Genomic DNA, 21,715 nt, shown 5'->3' on the forward strand with positions numbered 1-21,715 from the left:
AATCCTCTACCTTTGGCTTTAATTTCTCTGCTGGTCTACTGCAAAAGCAAAGCAGAGCAGTCAGCCTATGGCAGAGTTATCTCTGTAAGTTTTCTAATCACAGAGGCCACTCCTGCCAGGTCTGCTCAATATGCTAGCCTCTAATTCTTTCCCTGTCTATGCTGGTCTGTTCCTGACACTCAGGACAAACCTTTCTTGGTGATCTTCCAGATTATCTTCAGCTGGTAAGTCGTTGTACTTCTAATCTTCATGAATTTTACCAGTCAAGCACTATTTTTGAGGCTGAATTTAATAATTGGTCGTGAGGATATGAGAAGTGTTTAGAAAGTTGTGTGTGCCTTCTCTGCCATCTTGGCTCCTCCCCTCAAATTCTTATTCCTGACTTCAAGCTTTGTTTTCTATCTACCATGGAACACTGCCTCTCTGTTCTTCAGAAAAGTCTAAGTTGATGAAGTCATTTTCAAAAGACTATCTCTGAATTACATGTCTTTCTAAATGTAACCATAAACCTATTATATCTGAGAAAATTGGGGGGAAAGTCATGTGATTTCTCTTCCTTCTTTTTTTTTTAATCTTTTAAATATGGAACTATATCCATAGAATTAATTCTAAAAGATATCATTAAATAAAACCCAAGAGTATAGAACTGAGTTCATGTATGCCTAACCTTCATAACTGAATTGGAGCCATAATTCATATATAAAAATAGAAAATTAAATTCAAATTCATGTCTCTTAAGAGTACTTCACTTCATAGGGGATACTATAGATAATAAGATAATAGAACAAAATATTCTAAATAAATGTAATTTAACTCTCATTTCTAACTCATTGGACATTTATAATATTAAGGTATTTCGTTTAATTTTGAAGATAATTCTACTGACCCACAATCACTAGAAAACAGGTTTTGAAGATTGCTTCCTATAATGGTGATTGGTTGTGCAATGTTGGCTATGCGTCTTCATTTTCTTTACTTTGAGTTTGTGCAAATATAATTTCTGGAGCTTATGTATATAATCTTTAAGGATAGAATAATTTGTCTTAGGAAAAAGCAAAGCATCCTAGTTAGGGAACAGAATCTCAATTTTCTTTATCATTAATGAACCCAAAGAAGCTCAATCCATTGATTTCTCTTTATCTTTTCATTTGCTGTAGTGGAGGAGAAGAAGTCATGGCATAAATGTAAGTATAGAGTGGGACTTTAAACAGGGAATATCTATTATGAGATACTCAAGTGAAGGAGTTATTGATACTAAATATTATCTGGATGGCCAGTTATCTGTATTCTCTCCTGTACATTTGCCATATCCAAACACCCAAGGGAAGATCAGATCTGCATCTGCAGATGGTACTCTATGATGACTAAGAATAGAGACTGATTTATCATCCATCATATCATATCAGCCATTTGCCAGTTCGGAATCCCATTCTGAATAAGAGTTATCAGTGTTACATGGCAGGAAAAAACACAAAACAAACTACTTTGGACAAGAACTAGATCTATGAATTCATTAGCACAGGGAACCAATGTATGAAGAGATTTCATCTGCTAATGCAGATGACACCTTCTCTGAGACATATCATCTTAGAGCTCTGAGATTATCCAGGTTGGCATTTTGTGTTGGTGCTAGGATTGGAATACAGGTATTTCCATTTTTGAAGCTAACCAAATGCCCATAGTATAGAAGATAATGACCATCCTCAGCAGACCTCATCTGAATTGTTATGTTTAGTTTCTGCATTCTCATTGTAGAATGGTTTTTGACATGTTAGATGGTACCTTGAGGAGAGCAATTGGGAATGGAGAGGAATAGAAAGGAATAAAGGAAATATGGATGTATAATATGAAGAAGAGAAGCCTCAGAGAAAAGATGCTGGTTCCTTTTATGTAGTTGAAAGTCTTTCTAATATAAGAGGTAATATCCTTCTTTTGCTTGGCTTAGAAGTAGAATTAAGTTCAATAAGCAAAAGTTGCAGAATTGGGACTATTTAAAAATTCTAAATATTGGAACAGTTCAAAAATGAGAATGGACTACTCCAGAAGCTAGGAAGTTTTCTTTTATAGTAAGACTTCAAGTAAAGGCAAAATGACTAATTGTATGGTATGTTATATTAAATATTTTTATTAAAATACAAAATTTTTGAGACTTTAAATTTTAATTAAAATTTTAATTTTTAAATTTAATTTTAATACTTTATCAGGTAAAAGAGAATATTTTTGTTTTTACTTTTGCATGGATATATGTGTGCATATATATGTGCATATGTATATGTCTTTGGCTAAAATAGTTTCAGTGTTAGAATATGTGATGAAATAAGTATGGGAATGGATAACATAGGGCTTCTTGTTTGATACTCTTAAAAACAATGCTGCCTCTGGGACCATCTGCTAATGTGTATTAAGACATGTGCCATTTTCCCTCTTGTATTAGCAGTGCAAAGTATATGATCCTGGAGGATATTACCAATCTAGCATAATTGTTCAACTGTGGGCATCTATAGCCATTGCACTTCAATGCCTATATCACATTAAGATCCACAGAGAGTCAATTCCATTCTGTTTATTACTGTTATTTTATTCTATGAATTTAAGCCAGAATTATATCCATTCTGGCAGTTGATCTTCAGGGAGAAGATAAACCCAAGCAGGCTTATCGTTTCTTCATGAGGGTTGCATCTATGGAAATTGCAATAGATACCAGTCCCAAATGTGTAATTTTCTAAGAAATAATTCAATTCACTGAGTGTCCCTGTTGTCAAATGCTTCCTTCCTATGGTGCAGGATAAAAATAACCAAAGGTAGTTGAACAGTGAAATGTTTTCAAAGTCAACAGAGAAGGAAGGATAACAAGCTGTTGTTTCAATCTGTAAGCTGGCAACAGAGATGCAAATTAGGCTATATCATTGTAGCATTTGTCATATTTTTAGGATAAACTTAATCAGAAAACATTATTAACAGCAAAATGATTACATTTTGATTGAGAGAAAAAATGAAAATATGAATTAAAAGCCTTTTTACTTTCTTGAAAACAAAATAAGTCTAAATGGAAAAGTTGTGTAATTAAATTGTGACAACAAAATAATGGGTTGTTTGCTCTAAATGTTTTATTGTTCATAGGACAGTGTTTTTAAAAGCTTGCAGATGTTGCTAACAATTATGTGTATTTCATTTTGTGAAAGAAATTATTTATTATTATAAGTATGAAGGAAATACATTGGCGTATTTTACTCTGAGTGTCTCTCTGTCTGATCACATTATGATTTATATCTTAATTTTGTTATTCATATCTTACCCTCCCATTTCCAATCCTCTACTCCATAAATGCTGAAATGTTATTTTTGGTTATCTAGATTCACTTGTGGTTTCTTTTGAAAAATAAGTTATTGCCAGGAAATAATACATTTAATTGAATGTCTGAATGTTGAAAGAGAGATTTTTTTAAAAAATATATATACATATACACAGAGAAACACACATAGAGACATATGAAACCTTCATTATTTATTCATGTATTTATTTGAGCAGGGAATTATACATGAGGAAATTTTCTTGAACAATGTAGTTTGGCACATTCTCTGCCATTTATAATCAGAGCAGGGAGCCTTAACTCGAGTTTCATGAACTTGTTTCTTCATTTTAATGTTGATAAAAGTATTTCAATATGATTAATGTTTCTGTGTAATCCTGTGTGTTTTAATGTATTTAAATATTATTCTGAGAAGTAGTTCATAGGCTTCTCCAGAATCCTGGGATACAACAATTCACAAAAATATGTTAACTTTCTATTACATCATTATGAGGACATTTTGCAGATTTTTAGCAAAGATATCCTTGATGCAATATGAAATTTATAGATTATAGCAAGTCATTATGATCACAACAATGATGAAGTATAGAGAGATTATCCCACTTTCGTTTAGCTTCAGGAAAGCATAAGAATTCATAAAACATAAGCATAAAATATAAAACAAAAGCAAAAAAGCATAAGAATTACATTGCTTTTCAACCTGACATACTTTACTCAAATAAAACATCTGCTATGCATGGATTAAATTACAAAAAAAATCTCATGACATGAAAAAAATAATAAGAATATTTAAACTATTTTTATAATCACTCTGAGGGAACTACTTTGTTTTGTTTAACAGAAAAGAATATAAACATGAATTGGTATGACTCCCATAAGAATTTTCTTTGTATTCACAATTTTTGTGGAAAGCTTTCCCTTATCCCTTCTTAATTTTAGTACCTTCCATATTTTAATTATTTTATAGTCATCCTATTTATAGCTTTCTCTCTATTTCTCTGTCTCTCAGTGTCTCTGTCTCTGTCTCACTTTTATCTCATGCATATATATGCATATTTCATCCCTCATTATATTATAAGCTCCTTGTGGGCAGGGACCTCTTTGTATTGTCAGCATTTAGTATGCTGCTTTTTAAATATTTATCAAAGTGAATTGGAAATAATCTCTGAGAAAAAAAAATCTGAAAAGTGCTCCCATCAGTTCTGTTGCATTTATATATTCATAACAATCTTATAAAAGTTATATCCTAAACTTTCTAAAGATGGTGCCTTTGTAGGTAGTACTTTATATTGAAATTGTCATCTTTTTTTTCCACTTTTCCCTCTGAAAACTTATTTGAATGGAGATTTGGATAAGAGAGCAGTGGAGTGCCATAGGTCCATTATTTTATGTATATATCTATGGATGAAATAATAATTAGAAGGTTTCTTTTTTCTTAGCTGATTTATGAATGTCCAGCCTTTTTTTTTTGCCAAAATTGTTTTGAAAAGGAAAATCTCTTCCTAGACATTAGAACATTACTCTAAAAGTTTTTCATTTAACATTCTTCATGGTTTAATGAGAGGAGGAGTTCGCTAAGCATTGTTTATAAGTTAACTTTTAAAAATCTACTATATTTGATATATATGTTGAAATATGCTGGGAATAAATAATAATATAATCACTTTTATTACTAAGCATTTATATAGTACTTTTATGTGCCAGAAACTGTATAAAATCTTTTACAAATATAATTTTATTTCATTTTCTTAAGAACCCTGTGAGGTGGATGCTATCATTATCCCCAAGTAGTAAGAGTCTGAGACTGCATTTGAATTCAAATAACTATATGTGATTTGTCAGCCTATAAATAATATATCATTAGTAACATTAGTTCATATTTATCTAATTTTTTAAGCTTTGTAAAGTACAAAATAAGCTTTATGTTATAATGATTGAAGCAATATGCTATAGTAGAAAGAACTTTGAAAGCAATGACACTAATTATATGAACAATAAAATTTAAGGGCCTCAGTAATTCAAAGCAAATACTCTGTCCTCAAAAATATCTTTCAATTACCATACATTATTATTATTAACAATAAAAAGAACAATAGAAACAACAATAATAGTAACAATAGCAATTTTTTTTTATAGTTGAAAAAGTGTTTTAATTTTCCTCATGGGATAAACAAATTACCAGGTCTTTTGGGCATGTATATATATACTAGACTTTGAGTCAGTAGAACTTGTGTTTCCTAGTTCTGCCAATAACTTATTATGTGACCTTGAAGAATTTATTTCAATTCTGGGCCATTGTTTCATCTATAAAAATAGGGAATTTATTAGATAACAACATTCTTCTACCCTATCATTGTTTGATTCATACAACTAATACAATAACAGAAAAGCTTTCTTTTTTGTCTATTTTTAACCAATCAAATTTCATATTTGATACAGAACTTGAATAATAGAAACATAGAATCTAGTTTTAAAAGAAAAATCATAGCCCCATCCCCAGGTTACTTTCACTCAGATAATGGGTTCCCGGAGTATAGGTTGTACCTCAAGGTAAAAGTAGTGACCTGTGAAAATATCCTTCTAATATTATAACTTATTAGCCCCAACCATTGCACTTCTCATCAAAAATCAGTCAACAGATATAATTAGCTCTTAGGAAGCTAATTTCCTAAGAGATAAAATATGAACAATTGCTACAAAATATTTTCTCTGCACACCAAAACAAGCTCTCCAAAAATTCTAATGAACATCCATGAGAACAGTGCACTCATACTTAGAATAAAATTGTATAAAGGTACATGTACTTGGCAAAGACAATTCATAATGCCCATTATAGCAAATCCTGAAAATTATTTTTCTTTTTGTAGAATCTTCAAGCAACTTTCTTTGGATGCAAAATCTTCCTAAATGTTTTGAACTCTTTGTTTGGAGAACCTGCTTCTCTCTAATGCCTGAAAAAATTACCTATATAACTTCTACTCTATTATCTATTTTAAACTTAAAAGAATGAAATGCATTTAGAACTTAACTTTTTTAAACCTTCAGTAGTGTGGTTGATTTATTTGCTCCGTCAAGTGGTTACTTCCTGCTTAATCAGAAAAGTAATTTCACCTAATAAAGAGGTAGAAGCATAAATGCAGCTCTACCATCATTTCATTACCTTATTAAGATCCCATGATTATATTTTGGACTGTGATTATGTCAATTAAGTTGAGGGGAAAGGAATCACATCCATTTTCCATTATGAATGGCAATTCTTTCTAACTCTTAAATCTGAACTGCTATTTCAATTCCAGATAGTAAGACATTTAAATGAAATATATTTGATTGCTTCTTTTGGAGAATAAGCATGCTAAGAACAGTGGAACCACACTCTTTTGTAAAAATCTGAGAAACATTTTAACCTAACCATCTGAAAAAAAAAGGTGGTATCTAGTGGAAGGAAGTGAATGAGTAGGATGGGAGAGTGGTCAAAGGACTAAAAAAAGAAAGAAAAAATTTGAGAAATAAAGATTTAAAAAAATTAATGTATACTTGAAAAGGCATACATGCAATATACAAAGAAGGATAAAGAAGAAAATCTAAATAAAAGGAAACAATTTCCTAGGTCATGCTCTAATTAGATATTATATAGTGTTGACTAGTTCTATTATTAAATACTTTCTCACAGTTTGAGGAGGACATGCTTTCTCAATTTTCACAATATTGATTAGAATTGTGACTTATGGAATGCAAAGAAGCAAGTGTGTCTTATGAAATAAGCTGATCTTAATTCATGGCATGAAATTAAAAACACAAGAGTTTCACACAAGACTGGTTTATTTTTCTTCAGGCTACCAACTAGTAAGCCAGCTGCATTTTATACAAAATAGTGATTAAAGGAAACGCTGGCAACTGGGCAATACACAACTTGTAATTGTTTGTAGATATTGTTATATAATATGAATTATTGCAAAATTTTAATAAAGATACTAACATTATTAAGATACTGTGTTTCTAGGTAAACTACATTTAATAAGCATACAATAAGTCTTATCACAAACTACTCTGAAGAATCACAAATAACTTGTCTTAAAAATGTTGAAAAATTGCATTTTTTTCTAATTTGATTTTCTTCAGAAGTTTTTTTTTTTTTAATTTAAAAGCATTCAAAAAATGTATGTAGCCATTGGATTCTTCAAGAATCAAGTTCAACTTTAAACTTTTCTAGTTTTCCTTCCCATTTGTCTTAAAGATTAATTCCAACCACATTCTCTGTTTGCTTTGTCATCTTATCTTTCCTCATTATTATGCTGAAATCAACTTTCAAATACCCTAAATGAAAGAGCAATTGCCAATCCATATTGATAGATTCAGAGAATTTTACACTAATTAGAGGCCAGTCAATTGACTCACACCAAAACAGACATTAATAAATAAATTAGCTAACAGGAATCTATATTCTCTGAAATAGCTTAATATGTAGAAAAAAGGTCTGACTGGAATCACATATGGATTCAAATCCTACCTACCACCTCACTGCCTTTGTCAACTAAGAAAAACAGTCTTTTGGGGTTTTAGTTTATTCTATTCATCTATAACTTGAAGGCAAAAAGCTTCTGAGATCTCTTTTACTTTTAAGTATATGGCTGTAAAATAGCTTAGTAGTTAAAGAGTTGGACACAGAATCAAAAAAATCTGAGGTTTAAACTTCATTTAAATTTTAGTAGTTTGACCCTGGACAAGTAACTTAACTCACCTCTGCCTAAGTTTCCTCCTCTTGTAAACTGTAGATAATGAGAGCACCTATCTCAGAAGGCTACTACTGTTCAGATCAAAATGAGCTAACATACATAAAGCACTTTTGTAAAACTTTGTTATTGTTTAGTTGTTTTTCAGCCTTGTGCAACTTCTTGTGATCCCATTTGGAATTTTCTTGGAAAAGATATTTAATGGTTTGTCATTTTCTTCTCTAACTCACTTTACAGATTTGGAAACTGAGACAAACTAGGCTAAATGACTTGCCCAGGGTCACACAACTAGTAAATTTCTGAGGCCAGATGAGTCTTCTTGATTTCAGTCCTAGCACTCCACTTATCTGCCTCTTGCAAATCTTACATTTATGCTAAATATATTACTAACTATTATTATCTTATGATAATACAGATTGTTTCATATGCACTAGTCATAGTTGGTACAGATACTTATATTGCTTTATTATTTTTCTCATTTTTTAATCCCTATTTTGTTTAATCAGTTAAATTAGATTGTACTTTGGGGTAGACATAAGGTTTTTCCTTTTGCTTTCCCTAAATTTATCTAGTATCTAGATATTATCTATTTATCATATGTCTATATGATATGTATGGACATTTAATGTCTATAATATACTATTTACAACTATTATCTCATTTGATCCTCAAAACAATTCTAGGAGATAAGCACTATAATTAAATCCATTTTACAAATAAGGAAATTGAGGCTTGCCCAGGGTCACACAAATAGTGTCTGAGACTGGCTTTGAGCTTGGGTTTATTCCAGTATTATATTCTCTATGCCTGCATCAAGGAAGCAATACTAAGAGATAAGTAGATGAAATATCAAAAATACTTAAACAATTATAATTCTTTAATACATTGATGATACTTAAATAATAATTTGTACTAATAACTTCTCTATGCAATGTCTAAATCATATCTAAATATAGTATAAACATTAAACACTTTAGTTGCATCTGTCAACCATGATCCACTCAATAAACACTTAAAGTTTTCCTATTTAAAATGTGTTCTCTTCAGTTGTTGGCAGCCATAAAGATAAAGTTGAAAATAATTCATTTTCTTTTCTTTCTTTAAATCATTTAGGGACTTGGGATTACCTCACCTTTCAGCTGCTACAGGTTGCAGGAATAGAAATGATGAACAAGGTCAAGTTTTACCTGCAGGCAACATTCAATCAAAATGAGCTCATGGAAATCTCATCCCCTAGGGAACAGATGGATAGAAAATGCTTTTCTAGGGCGTCCAAAACTTGCTACTTTAGTATTAAATGATTCTTGCAAAATAATATCAGAAAAATCTATAGGTCTACACATTATGTCAAATTTTAAATCGGGACTCAGCCTTCTAACCCCTATTTTCCAAAACATACTCCATAGGATGAATTTAATGCCAAATTTTAATGTAGGGAATAATAAAATTAGGTTAGAAAGTATTTCAACACACCAGTATTATAATACAGAAATAAATTTCAGGTGGCAGAGGTGTTGAATATTTTCTTTTTTCCATTGAAAGTTATTGACCTGCTGGAGGAAAAAGATTTAAAAAGTCTTATATCAGTCAAAAGTAACTTCTAGCTTTATATTTCTTCATAAAGGAAGAGATAAAGAGTTCAAGTCAACAAGGTTTCCAATTTGGAGGAACATAAAAAAGTATTGAGTAAATACTCCTTAGCTTTGTCACATATCCTATCCTTCTGTACATATATTTTGGCTTTTGCTTTTGTATGTGTGATTCATTTAAACAAAAAAGACTTATAATCAATCCTATACTTGTAGTAAGATTTTTTCCTCTCATATTCATGACAATTGATCTATAAATATATTGCTGTTGATGCCTTATCACTGTGGGGGTATATAAATGAGAAATATAAAGGGAGATATGATATGTTCCCAAGGTTATAATAAAGACCAAAAATATGGCAGAAATTTTCTCTGGTGGAGGCTATTGAAGTATGATATAGAATACTTCAATTTTGAAACCTCAGAAGTAATTTGGAATCTCTCTTCTCTATTGTGTTTCTCATATTAATCAGTAAATACTGTTCTAAGTGGGTAATGGTATCCATGCTAATAATAGAAGAGTCATCATGTAAAAGTAATTTCTATCCATTGTAGTTTATTAAGGTGTTAAAAGATATGAAGCCCTTTAGAAAGGTTAAAAATGGGAGCTATTCTGATCTTCATGTTCTCTCTTCCCTGGTTACCTTGTAAAATACCTATCACATCATCTCATGAAGGATCTAACAACATAGTTGACTTGACAATTTACTTTTTACTGGAAGTGAGTTCTTTCTCTGATGATTCACCAATTTTTCTCATTTCACCAGAGCATTAAACAAGTTATTGGTTCAAATTTTATTTAAATATTATTAATGTATCAAGCACTTATATGTAATATTTTTGATGTTTCATCTGCATATCTTCTGTCATTGCTCACTTGATGAAGCAAAGAGGCATAGGGAATATAACAACGGGCCTGGAATCAGGATGAACCCAGGATCATATACTATTTGTGTAACTCTGGGAAATCACTTAAAGTTTCTTTGCCTCAGTTTCCTCATCTGTGAAAATTGGGTTAATTATAGTGGAATTGTTTTGAGGATCAAATGAAATAATAGTCATAAATTACTCAGAGCAGTGCCAGGCATATAATATCACGTAAATGTATTATTATTATTATTATTATTGTAGTTTTTGGACTATGCAAGTACCCACTCCTTAATCAATTTTCCCTTTGTTGTAGAGTAAAACAGTTAAGGAAAATCGATAGATAGAAACTGTTTCTTCCAATGTATCCAAACTTCCAAATCAGTAGTTCCTCACATCTCTAACAAAAAGGTGATGGTTCATACTTCAAAAGCACTTTAAGTTCCTTTTATATTATTGTTCTATCACCGTAAATAGGAGGCTGATTTCAGAAAAGCCTAGAAAAGACTTACATGAACTGATGCTGAGTGAAGTGAGAACCAGAAAAACATAGTATACGGTATCAACAAGATTATATAATGATCAACTATGATAGACTTAACTCTTTTCAGCAAAGCAGTGATACAAGACAATTCCAATAGACTTGGGATGGAAAATGCCATCTACATCCAATGAGAGAATTATAGAGACTAAATGTATATTGAAGCACAATATTTTCATCTTATTTGTTTGTTTTTTCTCTCATGTTTTTTTCCCTTTTATTCTGATTTTTCTTGCACTTGAAAAATATGGAAATATGTTTAAAATTATTGTACATATATAACTTATATCACATTACTTGTTGTCTTAGAGGAGGAAGGAGATAAGGAAGGGAGGAAAAAAAAAATTGGAACATAAAATCTTATGTATATAAGATGAATAAAAATGAATGTTGAAAACTATCTTTATATATATTTGGAAAAATAAAATACTACCAAGAAAAAGCATTTCCTTTTACAACTTTGTTAAAAGCTTATAACTCAGTTTTGTGTAAAGGTAGATCATAAATGTCATAGGAGGGGTAAAAGTACATGTACAGGCTACAATTATTGTATGTGAGGACCAATTAAAATATAGAAGATTTCTGAAATATTCATGAGATTCAGCTATCTAATAATTGTAACTTTTGTTGCTTTGGTTAGCCCAGAATGTTTATAATACATCTAAAGAAATGATATTTTAAAAATTGAAATTGTACAACTACAAATGTTTAATTAAGAACATGCAAGCCTTAAGGAAAAGTAAACCTGTAATAGAACATAAATTCAAAATTTCATTTAGAGTATATATCTTAATTATATGACTACTGTTGGGAAATAATAAATAGGACACTGGACCTTGAGTCAGGAAAGCCTGTGTTCAAGTTTTGTCTCATGGCACTTACCATCCATGTGACTCTTATCAAACTATTTAACTTTACTGTGCTTCAGGTTCCTTCTCTATAAAATGTGGGAGCTGGGATTAAATGTAAATAGAGGAAATAATCTGTAAGATTGGGACTTGATGACTTCCAATATAACTGTTAGCTCCAAATCTATGATCCTATGTTATAGAATTAAATGTACAACCATAAATGGACATATACATTTTTTGATAAGAGTTTTAACATAAATCGGTGTTATAATTATTTTTGGGAGGGAGGGCAGTTTGTAAAATATCGTAGACAGAAAATATTTTTCTTCCTTGCCAAACTAAGAAAATTTTAGATCAGGGACTCAGCCTTCTAAACTGTATTTCCCAAAACATATTCCATAGGATGAATTTAATGCCAAATTTTAAATACAATAACACTTTTAAATGTAAACTCATACATAAAATCTTACAAAGAAGGATGAAGTGCAATTATTAACAATGCTAGCTTCAAATCAGAAAGAAGCAGTAAGTTCAAATCAAAGAAAGGCTGGCAAGAAAGCCAAGTAAGTTAAATCATGTGGACATTTAAGGATGAAAATAGATGAACTATAAAGGGGAAGAAAAAAAATCTGCTAGGATTCTTATAACTAACTTTAACCATTTCAATATATTTTTCTTTATTTCATTAACTTTTGCAATTCATGTAAAATGTTTATATATGCACATATTTAATTTTGATGTATGACTTATCTTTCTACCCTTTATATCCATTGAGAAGATAATTAACATATTGATTATACTTATGAAAATATGAAAAATATATTTCCTTACTAGTTATATTGAAAGATGAAAAAACACACCAAAAAAAAGAAAAATGGAAAAAAATGAAATCATGCTGCCATCTGCATCCAGAGTTCATCAATTATCTCTCTCTGGAAATGAATAATATTTCTCATTGTGTATCTTTTGAAACTGCCATAGAAAAAAAATAATAAATGAAAAAAAAAGAAATTATTGGGGATCACAGTGATCAGACAAAGGTGAGTATTGATAGCATATTGGTGCACAATAAAATCTTTGTTCTGTTCACTTCATTTGGCATCAGTTTATATGTCTTCCTAGTTTTTTTCTAAAACCATTTTATTAATCATTGCTTACAACACAATAGAATTCCATCACAGTTACATACAACTTGTTCATCCATTCCCCAATTGATGGACATCCCTTCAATTTGTAATATTTATCATCATAAAAGAACTGCTAATTTTTTTTTACACATATAGGTCATTTTCCCTTTTCTTTGATTTCTTTGATATGAGTGGTAAATTGCATACTTTTATAATCTGCTGGTCATAGTTCTCCTTTCCCCACCAGAATGATTTAACTAGTTCATAACTATCAGTGCATTAATGTCCCAATTTTTCAATATCACTTCGGGCATTTCTCTTTTTCCTTTTCTGTCAAATTAGCCAGTCTACTAGGTGTGAAATAGTACCTCAAAATTGTTTCAATTTGCATATCTTACACATTTTAACCATGTCTAAATTATATCAATTCATTACTTTTTTAGGACAGGAGAAAAGGGAAGGAAGCAGAAAATTTGGAACTCAATTTTTTTAATAATTTAATTTTTTTTTAAAGATAATTGAGGGAAAATGAGGGAAAATATTACATTTAAAATATATTTATCTTGGCAATAGTTATTTGTAGTACTTTATTCATGTGACCATTGATATCTTTGGTCTTCTGAAAACAGCTATTCATATCCTTTGATTATTTATCAACTGCGGAATGACTCTTACTTTTGGAAATTTGTCTCCATTCCCTATGTATTTGAGAACAGAGACATTATCAGAGAAACTTCTTACAAAACTTTTTCCCTAGGTTCCTGCTTTTCTTCTCATTTTAGCAGCATTATATTTGTTTGTGCAAAATTTGTTTGTGCTATTTGATTTAATGTATTCAAAATTACCTGATTTATTTCCCATGATTCTCTGTATCTTTGGTCATAAACTTTTTCCTTATCTATAATCTGATAGGTACATTTTTTTCCATGTTCACCTAGTTTATTTATGCTAGCAGCTTTTTGTCTAAATCATTTATCCATTTTCACCTTGTCTTGGTATATGTCATGTGTTATTAGTCTATGCCTAGTTTCTGTCAAACTCTTTTCCAGTGTTATCGGCAATTTTTGTCATATGGCAAGTTCTTATCCCAAAAATTTAGACTTGGAGGTTTACACTGGATTACTATGGCCATTTACAACTGTGTAGTATGTAATCTATTCAGTTTATCCAAGACTCTATTTCTTTGCCAAAATCAGATTGTTTTGATGATTAACACTATGTAATAGAGCTTGAAATCTTGCCTTCCTTCACTATTTTTCATTGATTCCTTGATATTCTTAACCTTTTGTTCTTGCAGACGAATTTTTTTATTTTTTTCTAGTTCTATAAAATAACTCTTTTATTGTTTGCTTTGTGTGGTACTGAATAAGTAAATTAATTAAGAATTGTCATTTTTATTATCTTGCTTTGGCTTGCTCATGATCACATTGTCCAGTTTTTTAGATATATCTTTATTTGTCTGAAAAGACTTTTGTGATTGTGTTCACACATTTTCTGAATTTCCCTTGCAGGTGAATACCCAATAATTTTATATTGTCTGCCATTCTTTTTACCCAAAACATATACATGGATAATTTTTCAATCTTAACCCATGCAAGATCTTGCGTTTCAATTTCCACCCTCCTTCTGTCACTCTCTTCCCTAGATGGCAAGTAATTCAATATATATGTTAAATTCAATATATACATACATATTTATACAATTATCTTACTGCACAAGAAAAATCAAGTCAAACAGAAAAAACTGAATTTTTAAATGAGTTGTTTTGTTCATTGGATTTTTTTTTTTCCCATTTCGCAAATTCTGGTTTTCAATGAATTAGTTTCATTTACATATCTGTTTTGCAAGGAATTATATGCTTTTTCCATTTTATCAAATCTATTTTGTAGGGAGTTATATGCTTTTCCTATTTCATCATATCTATTTTAAGGCATTTTCTGCAGATAATTTCTGTTTTTCCTTTTCCATACTCTCTTGCAAAAATCTCATTTATATTTTTATTCTAACTCTTTTAAGATCTTTTTTTTTTTTAATTCTTCCAAGAGAGCCTTGTGAAATGGGAACCAACTCATATCACCCTTTGGGGATTCATCTGGAGCTGATTTGCCTTTAGGAACCTCAGGGTGCAAGGTTTGCTCTTTTCTTTTTCCATAAAAGTTGTCTATGGTCAGAGTTCTTTTTGCTTTTTTGCTCATTTTAAAGGGTTGAGGTCTTGAAGCAAAGAGTTGATAGCTGCTTTAGTTGCCCTGAGACTGGTGCATCTGACTGATTTTTGGTGCTGGATAGAGTAGGTTTTGCTAAGTTCCACATTCTGGGGTGCAGGAGCTCACAATTTGACTTTTGTATTTTCCTTAGGTCCTACAGCAAATCTCTGAACCACTGGCTTATAATCAGGACAGAGTAGTCAAAGAGCCTCTCAATAGATTTCCCCATGTGCTGATGTTGCAACACTCTGGCTCCCTGACCCATCTCCTTGCCCCAGTCTTCCTGTGCTTAGCCCAAATGGGCTTGGCAACCTCTCCCCAGATTTGATTGAAACAGTCCCTTTCTGAAGTTCTTCCAAGGTATCTTCTGGAAGTTTGTTGTACTCCAAGTGTTTATGGATTCTAAGGCTTAATCTGCTATTGATTAAAGAGAAGATCAGAGGAGGTCAAATCCAGACAAGTCTACTCTTTGCCATCTTGGCTCTGCCCCCTGTCTCTACTATCTTTTTAAATGGGGTTTTTCTTTCTATCTCTTGATTCTAGATTTTGTTGCTATTATATCTCTGGCTGCTGGATTTCGTTAATAGTACATATTATATTGTGTACAATGCTGGCAATCAATGCACATTCATTTCTTATCCTGACATTGCTAACATTGTTAACTGTTTGAAGTAGTTTTATAACTAATTTTCTAGCGTTCAGAATACCATCAAATTATCAATAAAGTGTTACAATTTTGTTTTCTTCTTGCCTGTTTTTTTAATCCCTGAAATTATTGTTTCTTATTTTATTGCAATAGCTAGCTTTTCTAGTTCAACATTAAATAATAGTAATGGCAATAGGCATTCTTTTTTCCCCCTTTTTAAAATAATTATAATTTTTTATTGACAGAACCCATGCTTTGGTAATTTTTTTTAACAACATTACCCCTTGTACTCATTTATGTTCCGACTTTTCCCCTCCTTCCCTCCACCCCCTCCCCACGATGGCAAGCAGTCCTATATATGTTAAATATGTCACAGTATTTCCTAGATACAATATATGTGTACAGAACCGAACAGTTTTCTTGTTATACAAGAAGAGTTGGATTCAGAAAGTAAAAATTACCTGGAAAGAAAAACAAAAATGCAGACAATTTACATTCATTTCCCAATGTTCCTTCTCTCAGTGTAGCTGCTTCTGTCCATCATTGATCAATTAAAATTGAGTTAGATCTTCTCTTTGTCAAAGAAATCCACTTCTATCAGAATACATCCTCATATGGTATCATTGTTGAAGTATGTAATAATCTGGTTCTGCCCATTTCACTTGGCAATAGGCATTCTTGCTTCACCTCTGTTCTAATTGGGGAAGCTTCAAGTTTATCTCTATTACAGATAAATATTGCTTTTGGTTTTAGATGCTACTTAGTTTAAAAATTATTCATTGCTATCCTTTCTGATGTTATTAATAGGAAGTGTTCTTCATTTTGTCAAAGTTTTTCCTGCATGTACTTATAAAGTTAAATGTTTTTTTTCTATCATTATAGTCAGTTATGATGATAGTTTTCCTGATACTTAAAACAATTGTTGATTTCTAGTGGAAATCTCACCTGGTCATATTATAGGATCTTTGTGATATAGATTCGTTTATGTGGGATTATTTTCCCTTTTTTTCCTTTTCCTTCATTTTCTCAGAGCATCTCTCCTTGCCTACCAAAAGTTTTTTTTTTCTTCATCATCCAAACATAATTGGGTCATTTTAACACTGTCTTTATAGGGAAAATCCTCCTAATTGCCCTAATAACAATAAAGTTCTTAGAAGTTGCATGCATCAGCTTCCTATTTTGAAATGTAAACAGATTAACCATACTGAGTCCCTATTGATTTACCTTTCATTCATCTTTATCTTTTTTCTCCCTTGAGTCTTTTATTTAAAATGAAATTTCCATTTTGCTCTGGTCTTTTCATCACGAATTCCTAAAAGTTCACTATTTCATTAAATTTGCCATTTTCCTTTCCAACATTATATTCAGTTTTGCTGATTGGATTATTCTTGCTTATAATCCTTAGATTTTTTTGCCTTCCAGAATATTTGAACTTTAAAATTATGGTCATTAATGTATATGTAGAGAGGAGATCAAAATTATATTGAACTTAATAAAGATGGAGAAAGTAAATACTTGAACTAGGAACATACTTAGATTCATGATGGAGGCAACACATTTATGTGGGCTATCAGGGAACCATTAGTATTGTAGCTAAATTATGGAAGGGAAAAAATTCTCAAATGTCATTGATATTGTAAAAGTCCATCTGAGAGAAAATTGCAACTGTGAACCTCTATCTCTTCTTGCTCAAATATACAAAATCTTTGGGACTTATCCACATGATAACTCCATTGGTAAAAAATAGGCAGGCTTTTGCAAAAATATTCAAAAATATATCACAACTCTATTTGCCCACAATTAATTGAAAGAAGCATATTTGATTCAATAATGCAAAATCCATCATGTAAAACCCTATTCAATAAAAGCAGTCACTAACCATATTGAAAATAATATTCAAAACTCCTTGAAATATGTAACAGAATTTGCTTTTTTAGTGATCTCATCATAAACATAAAAGTGGAATACATTTAGAAAGCTTATATTCTTTACATGTATTTACCGTGATGATGGAGGAGATCTAGCTTTTAGTAAATCTCTTCAATTCCCAAGTTGTAGAGAAATTCTCTTTGTACATGAGTGAAGTACTTTTGTGCATGTCATTGTCCTGTTTTAATTTATTCCTACTATCATACACCTCCCAGAAGAGATCAATAACTCCTCATTAATAATCCACAGAGAAAAGATCAAGGGAATGAAGAATTTCTATAGCCCAGTTTATGACATATGGCTTGATGGGCAACCTAAAGGACTCATCCATCAATATGTATATCTGTGACAGACAGAAAGAATGGTTCAGTGAGTCAGTGCAGAATTAAACAGAAAGAAGAGAATTGGCTGGCTGGTCTTCAGAAGATTGCAAAGTTCCTTTAATGATGTTATTCATAAAAAAATTAATATTCTGGTGGTGTTGTATGGATGTGAAACATGGAACATAATAATGTCCAAAGAACTGAAAAATAATGTCATATAAAGAACAAAGGGAGAGATGCATGGTGATGATAGTAGGATTCAATTTATAATCAATAAAGAACTTTGAAGAATATGAGTAAAAAGTCTATCAGGGTAATGTACAAAAGTTATAGATGGTGGACTGGCGCTGTGCCAAAAACTGAAGAATTATATAGATGAACAACCTGATTACTGATAACTTCTCAGTGTATGAAATGGTAAAAAAAAAATGTACCCAGTATATTAAGTAATTTGGGTAGTGAACTTATGGATAGATACAATCAACAGCTGCACAGGAAGAGAATACAGAGATGGCTTGGAATTTGCCTTGTTGGAGTAAATGTGGTAATCATTGAGATCATAAATCCATTTGAGAAGTTGAATGATATGTTATTTTTAAATCAACTATGTTTTGATAATTTTATGGAAGCATGATTTTCTCAATGTGGGTGTTTCTTTCAAAAGTTTAGATTATAACACATGCACATGTGTCCTCCCATTAATTCTCCACAGGATACATGCTAACACCATTACTCCAGGTCTTTTAAAATGGAGTAATAATAGTGCTGTCCTGCTTTGATCTGCTACTGTTTGTTCTTGCTGAGTTGACAGCACATCTGCCTTTTTATAATATGTTCCCTGAAAGATATTTTTTGGTACACAAAAGAAACATTGGTTCTGGTGTCTGACAACCTGGGTTTAAATCTTGCCTCTGATACTTAGCATTTATATTAGTATATATAAGTTGCTCAATCTGCCTATGCTTCATTTTCCTCACTTTTAAAGTGAAGTTGTTGGATTAAATTGTCTCCAAAATTCTTTTCAGATCCTTGGTCTATGAATGTGTGATAATTTTGTTCCCTTTTTATGTAAGATATCTAGGTAAAGTGAAGAAGTATATAAGGCATTTCTTATACTTTTTAGGCCAATTTTGCAATTACTATTTTTTTTTCTTTAAGAATGTTTTATTCTGAAAGAAAAAAGGAAAAAGGAATGATGGAAAAAAGGGAATACAAGAAGGAAGGGAGGGAGGGAGGAAGAGAAAGATATGTAAGTTGTCTCAAAAGTTTTACTGTGATTTTAAATGTTAAGAATTTAAAAATGCAGTAAGACTTGAGATAACAACTTATACATCATTCCTCTTGTTTATATATTTATTTTTGACATTTCCTAAATAGCCAGTCCTCTGACTTTAGTTTTCAATAATGTTCCTCAGTTTTCAATCCCACCCTCTAATAGGTTTCTTCACCATACTGAATCTCTCTCTCTCTTTCTGTCTCTGTCTCTCCCCTTCTCTATTTCTCTCTCTGCCTTCCCACCTTTTCCCACCATTGACGAATTTCTGCTGAGCCCTTCATTTTGGGAAAAAGAACAATCTGGCTACCTTTCAATCCCCTCCTGTCTGTGCTTTTGCATTTCTGAACTCCAATACCATTCCTCTAGCTGCCAATACATTTATTCCTACTCTTTCAGTACTTTTCAGCTCTTTTTGGTGTGTTATCTTCCCCCTTAGATGACAATCTCCTCAAGAACAGGATTTCCCTTTGTGCCTCTGTGCCTGTATATATATATGTGTGTGTGTGTGTGTGTGTGTGTGTATGTGTGAGAACATACATTCCCCAAGCTGTATGAGGTGTTCAGAAAGGACTAGCGTCTTTGGTGTGAGTCCCTTTTCAGGACTGCTCAGCCACCTTTGGTTTCTACTTCTCACCTAGCTCTTACCTGTGGCTCCAAGAAGCTGTAGCTTGTGCAGTGACCACACTCTACTAAAATTGTCTTGGTCAATGGGCTAACCAAGTTGAGAGTAATTAAAAGACCTCAACTCATCAATGACTTAAGGAAATGGTTATCCTAAGCATATGAAGTGGATGGATGGTTAAGAACAATTTGTTTAAATGACCATGAAGACAGCAGAAACAGGCATTGTGGAGTGCTTAAAGCTTGATCAAACATTAATAATACCAAGGTCATCCACTGAATTCTGGGTGATTAACATTGATCTTGACTTTTTTCTTGACTCTGGACTTTGAAGACTTTCTGAAGTGTGAGACTGAAAACTTTGCAATTCTGCCTCACTTAAATGCAATTCACAATCAAATCAAGGCATCACCCCATGATGTCATTTGTCCTCTTCAAAAACAAAGGACAGAGGCTGGAATAGTCAAGATGTCTGGAGTCAAGGTGGAAACTCACCTAACCTATCTCCCAAATAGCTCCAAATCCCTTTAAATAATGACTCTAAACAAATTTTAAAGCATCAGAACACGAAAAAAAGAGAGAGTAGGACATTTTCCAGCTAAAGGCAACTTAGAAGGCAAGTAAAAAAAAAAAAAAAAGTCTGTGACCTTAGTGGGAGTCCATCATGCAGTTTTAGTGCAGAACAAGCCAGCAAAGCCCTGACCTCACACGAGTAAAGCCAGTCAAGCGACCTCTGAATCAGCTTCAGTAGTGGCAGTTACTAGATCTCTTGGGCCAGAGACCCTCTAGGGTCAGCAAAAAAGATCTGTGGCTAGAGAACAGTAGTACAGCATGCTATCCCAAGGCAGGACAAGCTAGTGCATCCCCAGCCCCAGCAAAGCAGGAAAAAATAGACAAAAATTGACTATTATGGGTTAGGCTTGTGCAGTTCTTCTAAGCATATTTCTACATTTATCATGCTAGTGAATAAAGTGTTGAACTTAAAAGTCAGGAATATCTGAATATGAAACTTGCCTCAGTCATTAACAATCTGACACTGGGCAAATAACCTCTCAACCTCAGCTTCTTTATCTTTACATGAAGATAATGATACCAAATAATTCCTTGGGTTCTTGTGAAGATCAAATGAGCTAATATATGTAAAAAAAAAAAAACTAAAATAGTAAAATAGCATGTAAATCCTAGCTATTTTTATTACTTTTAATATTCAATAATAATGTCTCTTCTAATAATGTCAATAATAATATATCTTCTGACATGCAATAAAAGAGCAGACAGAAAAATTGGGATGAGCAAATGGAAGCTAATGACTTTGAGAAATCAAGATACAATAAAGGAAAATTAAATGGAAAAAATAGAAAAACATAAAAGATGTCATTGAAAAAAAGCTGGTATGTAAAATAGATCTGGAAAAATATTAAAAGTTATTGGTCTACCTGAAAGTCATAATAAAAAAAAGACTGGGCATATCATCTTTCAAGAAATTATCAAGAAAAACTATCCTGATATTCCAGAATCAGAAGATAAAATAGAAATTGAAGAAATCCACAACTTCCTAAAAGAGATCCCAAAATATAAATGCCCAGGAATATTGTAGCAAAATTCTGAACTCCTAGATCAAGAGGAAATATCTCAAGTATCCAGAAAGAAACAATTAAAGTATAGTAGAGCCACAGTCAGAATACACAAGATTTAACAGTT

The 21,715-nt window shown here is 31.7% G+C and overlaps 1 protein-coding gene and 1 pseudogene across 2 annotated transcripts in view; both read left to right on the forward strand.

Annotated features, from left to right (window-relative positions):
• Positions 1–21,715, forward strand: part of GALNTL6 (polypeptide N-acetylgalactosaminyltransferase like 6) — a 1,500,784-nt gene that overhangs the window by 399,258 nt on the left and 1,079,811 nt on the right. The window lies entirely within an intron of this gene.
• Positions 1–21,715, forward strand: part of LOC127540596 (stress-70 protein, mitochondrial-like) — a 90,668-nt pseudogene that overhangs the window by 17,035 nt on the left and 51,918 nt on the right.

The sequence above is a fragment of the Antechinus flavipes genome, chromosome 6, assembly GCF_016432865.1.
Source record: "Antechinus flavipes isolate AdamAnt ecotype Samford, QLD, Australia chromosome 6, AdamAnt_v2, whole genome shotgun sequence".
NCBI lineage: Eukaryota > Metazoa > Chordata > Mammalia > Dasyuromorphia > Dasyuridae > Antechinus > Antechinus flavipes.